Source organism: Hipposideros armiger, unplaced genomic scaffold (genome assembly GCF_001890085.2).
Source record: "Hipposideros armiger isolate ML-2016 unplaced genomic scaffold, ASM189008v1 scaffold_1031, whole genome shotgun sequence".
Lineage (NCBI taxonomy): Eukaryota > Metazoa > Chordata > Mammalia > Chiroptera > Hipposideridae > Hipposideros > Hipposideros armiger.
Window position 1 is genome coordinate 410,589 of NW_017732381.1, and position 8,602 is coordinate 419,190.

At 42.2% G+C, this 8,602-nt stretch overlaps 1 pseudogene; it reads left to right on the top strand.

The window, feature by feature from the left end:
• The first annotated feature begins 6,050 nt into the window (after nucleotides 1-6,050).
• LOC109376016 (mothers against decapentaplegic homolog 4-like) lies at nucleotides 6,051-8,303 on the top strand (annotated as a pseudogene).
• The last annotated feature ends 299 nt before the right edge of the window (nucleotides 8,304-8,602 follow it).

Consider the following 8,602-nt stretch of genomic DNA (forward strand, 5'->3'; position numbering starts at 1 on the left):
TATTGGGGAAATGGGGGGATGGGAACAGACAAGTTGCTGTCCTTTTGTTCTTCAGTCTAGTTGTGGAGTACGTTGCTTCACTGGCCCAAGTTGGCAACAACATTGCGCTCTTCCCGGGTGAGGCAGATCAGTCACCAGCTTCTGGACGGCCACTTCCAGTGGCTGCTGGCCGCTCATACTGGCTGCTGCCTACACACGGTAGCCCATGGCAACCTACCTGCCGTCACTGGCAACTCATTGCAGCCCAGCTCCAGGTTGAGCTGTTATTCAGCATCTTAGCTGTAGAGGGCAGTGTCACTGGCCCTCATATTCCAAGCCAGTTCTTAACCAGTGCGCCACTCGGCCAGCCCTCAAAATCATTCTTAAAATGGCTTTTTTTTAATTGGGGGAGGGAAACAATGTTGAGGAATTGGGCAGGGGAACCAGCCAAGTTGCTGTTCTTCAATCTTAGTTGTGGAAGGCGCCAGTCGCAATTTGGCTGCCCGTTGGCAGCCCGTGGCCTCTAAACTCAAGGTGTTGTTTTTAATCTTAGTTGCAGGTGGGTATAGCCACCATCCCATGTGGGAGTTGAACCAGCAACCTTGTTGTTAAACACACATTCTCTATTCACTGAGCCATCTGGGTGGCAGCTCAGCTCAAGGTGCTGAGTTCAGTTTTAGTTGCAGGCGGGCATAGCCCACCATCAAACAGGCAGTCTTCTTGTTAGGAGCACATGCTCTCAACAACTGAGCCATCCTGCCACCTGTTGGCAGCTTAGCAGCAGCTCAGCTCAGGTCAGTGTCACTGGCCATGTGGGAATCGAACTGGCAGCCCTGTTGCTCAGAGCTCGCGCTCTTAAGCTAACTCTTAACCAACTGAGCCAGTTGGCCGGCCCTTAAAATGGCTTTTGTCCACCACAAACCTTTTAGAATACAGAGTATTTTCCTAAATCTTGTTCACTTGGAATTCACTTTAGTAATGGTTTGTAAAAGGGACCTATTTGTGGAGATTTTTTTTTCTCCTTGGCTTTAATTGACATAGAGGTGACCGCCCTCCCATCTCCCAATCAGTCATGATTTTTGGCCAAGTTGTCTTAAATGACATTATATCATGCCCACCTAGGCATGGGCTTGTTTAAGAGGCTGGTCATTACAAAAGAGACCATGATGACTGGAGATGGCAGAAGCTGAGGGCTTTGGGAGACTAAGGAGGTAGGAAAACAGGACTGTGATGGAAGGGCTGAGGACACTTCGGATCAGGAGGAAGTCTCAGGTTTCTGATGTGAGAACCCAGATGACAACTTTATTGTGAAGTTTTCACCCTGAGGTGCCCCACCCCCCAGTATATTTTTATATTTTCCCACTGTTCTTTCATGAACCTGTTGACATTTTTTCATGCTCTGCCGGTTTTCCTGGTATCTTATTGTTTTTAGTGTCACCTAGAGGTTGCTATGTCCTGGGGGGGGGGGTGAGAGTTTCCTCTAACAGGCTAATTATGATTAATTGTCTTAAACACACTTTAAGAACAACCACCACCACCACCTTTGGATCGCTCTTCTCTTATATTAAGTTATATTAAGTTCTCACGTTGGAAAAGCTAATATTTATTGTGTCTACTAAGTCTTGCTCAAGGCAAATCGTGTTCCTTTGTGTCCTGTGGACTTCTTTAAGGTCTTCAGAGGACCCTGGAGGCATTTTGACATTTGCCCTGCTGTCACTCCAGGTCTACCGTTCTCTATCTTCTCAGGTACATGTTAAATAAACCTACCTTACTATTTCTCCATATTTTCTCATTTGCTTTAAGGTGCTGAAAAAAAATGACCTTTCATAAAAACACATAAAAAAATATAGATAGGGATGAACTTTGCCTCAGGCCCTGGTACGGCTCAGCGTGTTACTAGGAGATCTTGCCTTTGTTTAATGTTTTCTTTATCATGGTTTTTTTTGTTTGGGTTTTTTTTGTTGTGGTTGTTTGTTATGATTTTTTGCATTCATGCTGATTTTTTAAATATCAGATTAAAATATTATTCAACTTGATTACTGAAGTTTTTGGCATCCCCTTAAATTTTGCCCCCAGGGAAACGCTTCATTCTCCTTCCCCTAATCACAGCCCTGCCTGGGTGGCTATTCCATCCACTCAGTGTGCATCCTGTCATTCAAACTCCTACTAAGCTGACCTCTGGCTAGCCTTTCGTGCTCACGGAGGGAGGTGTGGGAAGCAACCCCTACCACCCACCCTACAGATTCCGAGGTATGCTCCCATATTCCCAGCCGCACCTCAAACACAGTGCAAGGGAGATCCATTTTGGGCAGTTAATTAGTCAACTCATCAACTCATCATCACAAGTTGAACCAATTTTGTTGGTTCACTGTGTGCACAGCTCTCTGGGGAGTTAGTTCTCCCAGAAGGGACGTGCTGGCAGCCCGGAGAGAAAGGGACATTTGACGTTCTTGAGAAACAACTGTTAACTTTGTCAGAATTTTCCCTCCTTTATTTAACTGTTTCTCTTTTAGCTGGTATAAAAAATTATGCCATGAACCATGAACATTTCTGTATTTAACTCTTTGGCTTTATTTCTAAGTATATCCTTAGAAGGGGCCCAGAAACAAGACTTGCTCGGTCACATGGAAGAAAAGCTGTTAAGTCCAACGCATTATTTCATATTGCTTTCTAAAAATTGTACAAGTTTACCACATACAATATGAATATAACAGTCCATCAGAACCTCACTTGTGTTAAATTTTAAATACTTCTAAAGTTTTATTCATTAGATAGGCAAAAGATGACGTCTCATTAATTTTGTGAAATGTCTTAGGAATGTTCTCTCCGTCTCCCCCCACCCACCCCCTTAGTGGAATCTATAGCTTTTTAAAGAGTTCTTTCAGTACTTCTAAGACCCTGAGAGGTTGAATTACATTTATATATATTTCTTTACTTTTTAAATAATGGTGGGGTGGTGTTACCGCAGACTCAAAATGGGTCTGCTCCTCTGCGCGCATCCAAGCCAAAAGAGAACATGAGCAAGAGTTTGCAGCAAAGAAAGTAAAGGTTTATTTAAGGAGTTGGAGCCAAGTCCTGATACAGGTGAGCTAGTGCTCTCAAAAACCTGGCTCCCGGATGGCCTCTAGTGGCTAGATTATATAAGGGAAAAATCATTAATCAGGATTACTGTGGGAACTGGGGTTGGGGGCTCTACTGATTGGTGGGGGCTCTGTTAATTGGTGGGGGCTAAGGCAGGGAGCAATTGATCACAGCTTCAGGGCCTGGGGTCAGTCATGGCGTTGTTCCATCTGGTTTCCAGGGGATGCGGTCTGTGGGACTATTCCGCTCTCATGAGTCCAGAGCTGAAACGTAACTGAGGGCAAGGTGTTAGCTTTGTTGTATTGAACCCTTACTCATTGTTTAAAGTTTAGTTATTATACCTAGTCATGGGTGATAGAGCTGAAGTTTTATTATTATTATTATTTTTTTATTATTTCTTTTTTTTTAGCTGAGCTATTCCTGCCACCTGTTGGCAGCTCAGCCACAGCTCAGCTCGGGCTGGGACTCAAACCACCGTTGCTCAGAGCTTGTACTCTTGAGTGAGCTCTTAACCAACTGAGCCACTTAGCCGGCCCCTGAAGCTTTGTTCTTAAGTGAGTTTGTTGCTGACCAGAACCCAATGTCCTAAGGGCTTAATGGTTAAAAGGAGCAGACATATAGTGTAAGCACAGGTAGGAGGGTCTGGGGAAAGAAGGCAAGTGAATCATGGTTCTATCAGGATAAACAAAGCTAGCTTGGATGAAAGCAGAATGGATGCTGAAGAAATGAAGCTCATGTTTTCGTTCTGATTTGAACTTTTCTCTTAGTGAAAATTGCTCCTAGTGTACTACTTGGGGTTCTAGTCATTTTCTCTCCTGTGCTTTTGTTGTTTTTTATGACTTCTATGTGGGTGAGTGATACTGGAAGGAGAAATAACAAGAGTAAATACTTGTTCAAATCAGACCAGACATTGACTTCTTTTAAACCTCAGAGCAACCTTGAGAGTTACATATAATTATGATCCACTTTTTTAGAGATGAGGAAATTCAGATATTGAATGAGCAGGTTTATTGGCCTTTTTAATTTTTATTTAAATGTCTAATCACAAAAATTTAAAAATTTTATTTTGAGTCTCTTTTTTTCTTGCTGATTTCATATCAATTTTTTTGTATCATAATGTTTCAAATCTGTTTTCTGAATTTGTCCATTGTCCTTTAGTTTTATTTCTGACATTTTTTGTCATGGGGAATACTTTAATTTAATGTAATCTAATTATTTGGTTTTGCCCTTATGATTTTTTCTATTGTTTCAAAATTGCTTTTCCCATCTCAGTTAAGATAAATAGCTTTGTGGATGTCATTTTCATTGTTTTATAGTTACTTTTTTAAATTATATTTTTCTCCTTGACATATCAATCACATAAGTATTTTGGTGAATGGTATGCACAACAGATCTAATCTATTGGATTTTTTCTTCTAAATAATTTTTAAAACTGTCACCTTTGTATTTTTATTATCCACCCTCCTCTGAGAGTATAAATATCACCTTTATCACTCACTTTGTATACATACTAATATCTAGTTTAACTTTATTTTTTGAGCTGTCTGTTTTGGTTTTGGTTGTTTTTTTTGTTTTGTTTTGTCAATTCCATTACTACTTTAGTTGTAACTTTATAATACGTTTAAAATTTGTAAACACAAGTTCCACTTATTACACATTTTATCCTTGATTTCCTTCTGGGATCAAGTGAGATCTCATGGATTGACAAAAGTTCCATTGTTTGCTTATTGCACCATTAATTCAAAAACTGCATCTAGCAAAATGACATTCTTTAGCGCCTGATGAGTAAAGGATGAGGAAAGGCAAGTGCATGGGGATCTGCATGGGGGCTGAGGGAAGATGAACCTTAGGCTGGCTGCCTTCTCATCCGACCCAAGACCTCAACTGGGAACATTAATGTACATACTTCATAGGATGGCCACAGAAGCCCACAGGCATTCTCGAATCACTTTCATCCAGCACCCTGATTTATCACTTATGCAGTAATTTACAGTTCCCCAAATGGCATGAGACATTGCACAGGTTTTCTCCTATTTACTCCTGCTGCCTCTGGGTTTGGGGTATCCATCTATTCTTCCACTCAATTTAACTGGCTAATTCCTATTTGTTTTTCCAGATTTGGTGAAGCAACACCTCCATCAATATGATTTCTTTAATATGTCTATTCCCAGAAAAAAACCTCTGACCTATCCTATTTTACTACCAGCTGTGAACACGTTGTTTTTACTCTGCAAGTCTTTCTGCATCATCTCACTATATAAGTCTGTGAATATGTTGAGGATAAGAATTGGCTTTTTCAACTTTTTATTCCCGGAACCTAACACATTATTTTTACAAAATATTCACCCCACATTTATCCAATATTCTATAAATAAAATACACTGGGAAGATGATTTTAGCTACTTTTTTAAATTAACCAGTGTGGTGGGGTCCAAAGGTTTCCTTAGAATTGATCAATTTGGGACATATTTTCAAACATTTGAGAAAGCAAGACATGAGTGAGTCAGCAAAAAAAATAAAAGATCATCATAATTCCAACAACTTTAAATAAGTAAACTATCAGATACATTAAATTAAATATTTAAAGAAATAAAACAGAAAAATAAGAGAGGAAGAGGCTGCTATCAAAATTACCAAGGAATAGAGCACGGGAGCGGGCGAGCGGAGCCAGACGCCCACGAGAGAGGCGCCCCCGCTCCCCCCACCCGGGCGGGCAGTGGCGGCAGCCCGGTGGAGGGGCTGCCTGGCCTGGACACTTCGAGGCGGGGGCTGAGGAGCGCTATGGTTGCCAGGGGAGCCACAGGCCCGGCACCTCCGCGGACTAGCTGGCGGAAGAGCGAACTCCCCTCGCCATCGCCCGAGCCCAGGTTATCCTGAATACCACATGTCTGTTTTCCTTTCAACGTTAGCCAGTCTTTTTCCCTGCCTCCAAAAGATCAAAATTGCTCTGGAAGTTGCAGACATATTTGATTTAAAAGAAATAACTTTAACAAATGGACAATATGTCTATTACGAATACACCAACAAGTAATGATGCCTGTCTGAGCATTGTACATAGTTTGATGTGCCATAGACAAGGTGGAGAGAGTGAAACATTTGCAAAAAGAGCAATTGAAAGTTTGGTAAAGAAGCTGAAGGAGAAAAAAGATGAATTTGATTCTTTAATAAACAACTATAACTACAAATGGAGCTCATACTAGCAAGTGTGTTACCATACAGAGAACATTGGATGGAAGGCTTCAGGTGGCTGGTCAGAAAGGATTTCCTCATGTGATCTATGCCCATCTATGGAGGTGGCCTGATCTTCACAAAAATGTATCACATCCCTCGTGACAAGGGCTGGGGGGATCGAGGAGGGGCGGCAAACGGTTAAGAAAGCACAAGAGTCAAAAGTAGAGTTTCTGCGGGCCAGGGGTCTCATCTCTTCAGACTGAGAGAGCGAACCCTGATACTGGCGGGCATAAAGCTTTTATTTACAAAGTCACAAAGAGGTCAATTGGAATATCTATACCCAGTTAATTGATTCAATTAGATTGGCAGCTGCTTCACCAAAACTCATGTGATTAAGCACGAGCTGTGCTTTCACACATGGGTATGATCCCCGGGATGGTGTCAGCATTCTGAGACCACCTGATAAGGAAGTTTTACCGAGATCATTCCCTCGGGTCTCAGCATTCCAAGACACTTCCTTATGACTTCAAAGGATCAGTGCGCAGGAGCCTTCAAGTCGGCAGCTGCAAGGTGACAAAAATGAACTAAAACATGTTCAATATTGTCAGTATATGTTTGATTTAAAATGTGATAGTGTTCATGTGAATCCATATCACTATGAATGAGTTGTATCACCTGGAATTGATCTCTCAGGATAACACTGCAGAGTAATACTCTACCAAGTATGTTGGTTGGAAGGATGAATATGTTCATGACTTTGAGGGACAGCCATCGTTATCCACTGAAGGACATTCAATTCAAACTATCCAGCATCCACCAAGCAATTGTGCATTGTCAGAGACATACAGCACCCCAGCTCTGTTAGCTCTGTTTGAGTCTAATGCCACCAGCACCACCAACTTTCCCAACATTCCTGTGGCTTCCACAAGTCAGCCTGCCACTATATTGGCGGGCAGCCATAGTGAAGGATTGTTGCAGGTAGCTTCAGGGCCTCAGCCAGGACAGCAGCAGAATGGATTTACTGATCAGCCAGCTACTTACCATCATAACAGCACTACCACCTGGACTGGAAGTAGGACTGCACCATACACACCTAATTTGCCTCACCACCAAAACTGCCATCTTCAGCACCACCCGCTTATGCTGCCCCATCTCGGACATTACTGGACAGTTTACAATGAGCTTGTATTGCAGCCTCCCATTTCTAATCATCCCGCTGCTGAGTATTGGTGTTTCATTGTTTACTTTGAAATGGATGTCCAAGTAGGAGAGGCATTTAAGGTTCCTTCAAGCTTCCCTATTGTTACTGTTGACAGATACGTGGACCCTTCTGGAGGAGATCGCTTTTGCTTGGGTCAGCTGTCTGATGTTCACAGGATAGAAGCCATTGAGAGAGCAAGGTTACACATAGGCAAAGGTGGGCAGTTGGAATGTAAAGGTGAAGGTGATGTCTGGGTCAGGTACCTTAGCGACCACACAGTCTTTGTACAGAGTTACTACTTAGAGAAGCTGGGCGTGCACCTGGAGATGCTGTTCATAAGATCTACCCAAGTGCTTATATAAAGGTCTTTGATTTGTGTCAGTGTTGTCAGATGCAGCAGCAGGCTGCCACTGCACAAGCTGCAGCAGCCGCCCAGGCAGCAGCTGTGGCAAGGAAACTTCTCTGGCCTGGGATCAGTAGGTGGAATAGCTATCAAGTTAAACTTCTGACTACAGACTTTTATGATGGAAACACGTGGCACCCATTTTCCACGTCTGAAGGCATAACTAGTGATTCATTCAACCCCTGTTTTTAACCTTTTCAGTGTGGTTTGTCAGTTGCTGCTGGAATCAGTGTCAATGATCTTCGTTGCCTATGCATACTCAGGATGAGTTTTGTGAAAGACTGGGGACCGGATTACCCAAAACAGAGCATCAAAGAAACACTGTGCTGCATTGAGATTCACTTACACCGGGCCCTCTAGCTCCTGGATGAAGTACTTCACACCATGCCTATTGCCAACCCACAGCCTTTAGATAGGTCTTTCACTGCTGGGGCCTTTGACATTCATGATCAGGATGGTGGACTATAAAGTACAATCCTGTTTATAATCTGAAGATATATTTCACTTTTGTTCTGCTTTATCTTTTTCATAAAGGGTTGAAAATAGATTAGCTGCTTTGCTCCTAGCAGACAGAAACTGGGTTAATACATTTTTTTTTTTCCTATTTAGAACTTTTCAGGCATGGCTCAGAGCTTGAAGATCAGGAAAAACACATTCTTATTAAATCGTCACCCGTTATGTGAAGGAATCATTCCAATGCTGGAAAATGTAGCTTGTTAAACCATCTTAGACCCTTTTCTATGCAGAACACCAGTATGCGTGTTATT